General features: G+C 37.6%; 1 protein-coding gene across 2 annotated transcripts in view; it reads right to left on the bottom strand.

Annotated features, from left to right (window-relative positions):
* Nfatc3 (nuclear factor of activated T cells 3) overlaps positions 1–2691 on the bottom strand; it is a 124208-nt gene that overhangs the window by 31611 nt on the left and 89906 nt on the right. The gene's annotated exons all lie outside the window — the stretch shown is intronic.

Here is a 2691-nt window from a genome sequence, read left to right as displayed (position 1 = left end):
TTTTTTTTTTTATATACTCGGAATTGAACTCAGGTCCTTGTGCTTGTGAGGCAGGCAGCAGAACCACTGAGCTAAATCCCCGGCCCTGGACAAGATTTGAAGGGGACCCTGGGACTTATCTAGATGGAAATGTGTGTGTGTGTGTGTGTGTGTGTGTACACACACATATACATATCTAAGTATGTATGTATATATGTATGTTGTAGGGTAGGGTATATGCTCCAGTTCTTTCTCTACAGTTAGTAATAACAAAGACCAAACCTAGAAATGCCATCTGGTGAAAAAGCCTTCCTGAGAGTAAAATCAACAGAAAGAAAGCAATGTTAAGAGGAAGAGGGGCTGGGGATTTCCACTGCCTGTTTCACAAGCACAAGGACCCTGATCCCTGGTACCAAGAGAAAGTCTAAATCGTGAGACAACGCTGCTTGAGGTGAACCATGTCTGAAGCCAATCTTCCAGTTAACGAGCCAAATATAAAGTCTCTTTTTAGGATCTGAATTAGATTTCTATTCTTTGCAACAAAAAAATTATAATAATTCACTTCAAACAACCTGTATGAGGTTATTTCTTTTACTTTATTGATATGTATACTGAAGAGATACTATGATCTTATAGAAATTAAGTAGCATTAAAAGGACTTGGAGCCAGGTGTTTCTACCTCCAAAATCTATAACTTTGTATCACTATAGTACAATGTAGTAAAAAGGAAGATTCTATTTTCTCATTCTATCAAGCAGAGGTTATGAATACTAGCCATTATCTTTTATCATATTTTACAAAAAATATCCATGTTCACTTTGCCAGCACATAGTTAAAGATTTCAGGGGATTTAGCTCAGTGGCATGTGGCTGCCTGGCAAGCACAAGGTTCTGAGTTCAATTCACGGTACAAAAACAAAAAACAAAACTGATTTCAGTTTCTCTTAGCAAGCACTTATAGTCCATTTTCCTAAAAATTACAGTATGAACTTTAGCCTACTGAAGTTCCACAACTAATTTAAAAAACAAAATTTTGTTTTGTTTTGTTTTTGCTATTTGAGATAGGGTTTTACTATTGTAGCCCATGTTGGCCTTGAACTCAAAGCGATCCTTCTAGCTCAGCCTCCTAAATGCTGGGTACAGGCATGCACCACCACACCTGGCTAAATATCACATTTTCTAAACTCTTGTTTAATATATTGCTCCTTTCAGGCTATAATACTAATAAACATAATTAAAAATTTCATAATCATCACAAAATATAAGTACTTTGTTTAAAAAGTAGGCAAGAGTAAGACCCAAATCAAGGTTAAATCTCATCTATTATTAGATTCCTGTCCAGTACAAGTCTCTTCATATAGCCGGGAGTGGTGGTGCATGCCTACAATCCCAGCACTTGGGAGGCTGAGGCAAGAGGGTCTCCACAAGTTCCAGGCCAGCCTGGCCTACACAGTGTGTTCAAGGCCAGCCTGAACTACATAGCAAAACTCTGTCTTAAAAAACAAAACAAAACAAAATGGAACAGAACAGAACAATTAAGTCTCTTCACACAGATAAGGTAATAATGTAAGGAAGTGAAGTTTTGAAAGGTTAAGTTTCTATTTAAATTCACTTGGTTAGTTCAGGGGTTTGACAGTAGATTTCAAGACTTTTGTTAAATTAAGATAGTCTTTTTTTTCCCTTGAGCAAAGAAGGTAGTCTTGATAATAAATCTTACTATAAGAGATTTTACTGAAGCATCTGTATAGAGGAGCATCTGAATTCTGCATTTTACTTTGCCCTTCTAACAAGACAGGTTCATGATCCACTGCGGTAAACCTCTAAACATGGCAATTGGTGAACCTACCACTAACAATGAGACAAGAACCCAAAGAACAGAAAAATGTCATGGACAATTTTCTTGTTCCTTTTGTGCTCAGGTTACTATCCAGTGCCTGATTCTTTGTTTGGTACCAGAGATCGAACTTGGGACCTTGTGCTTGCAAGGCAGGCAGCGGAACTACTGAGCTAAATGCCTGACCCAGTGCCTGATTCTTGCTCAGGAGATTTTCTTTTTTTTTTTCTTTGAGACAGGGTCTTGCTTTGTAGTCCAGACTGGCCTTGTACTTACTATGTAGCCCAGGCAGGTCTCAAACTCACAGCAATCCTCCTGCCTCAGCTTCTCGAGTGCTGGGACTACAGGTGTGCACCACCACACCCAATAGGAGTTTCAGCTACAGTTAAAACTATAGTTAATTGTGTGTACTGGCTCCTGATCTCTCTAATGTCTCTGTGTACTAATTTTTCTTCTGATTTTCAGAGAACTAGAGCAGTGTCCCTACACGATTAGATTTTCCACCCTACTCCATCCCCAGTCTACCTACCTTTTCTCCCAGTCTGGTCAAGGAAACTACAGTGAATCCTATATCCAGAATTATATTTCTATACAAGGAGTAAAAATATACAAGAAAGCCTACTCACATGCTCAGCTTGGCTCAAAGAATTATATACTCTAACTCCTTGAGTAAATTACTTAACTACTCAGTTTCCTCATCTGAAAACAGAATAACAACACCTACCTCATAGGTCTATTATGGGTATTAATGAGATAATATAGAAAGAGGTTAGAAAAATACTATGATCACAGCAAACATTATATAATAATAACAATTACTATTATTTTCCAGTTATCATCTCAATGATAAATGATAACTTTTTTTTTTTTGAGACAGGG

This window comes from Fukomys damarensis, unplaced genomic scaffold (genome assembly GCF_012274545.1).
Source record: "Fukomys damarensis isolate Sample0158 unplaced genomic scaffold, DMR_v1.0_HiC HiC_scaffold_32, whole genome shotgun sequence".
NCBI lineage: Eukaryota > Metazoa > Chordata > Mammalia > Rodentia > Bathyergidae > Fukomys > Fukomys damarensis.
The sequence above is the reverse complement of the archived record's forward strand: the minus strand, read 5'-3'. Positions and strand labels throughout refer to the sequence as shown.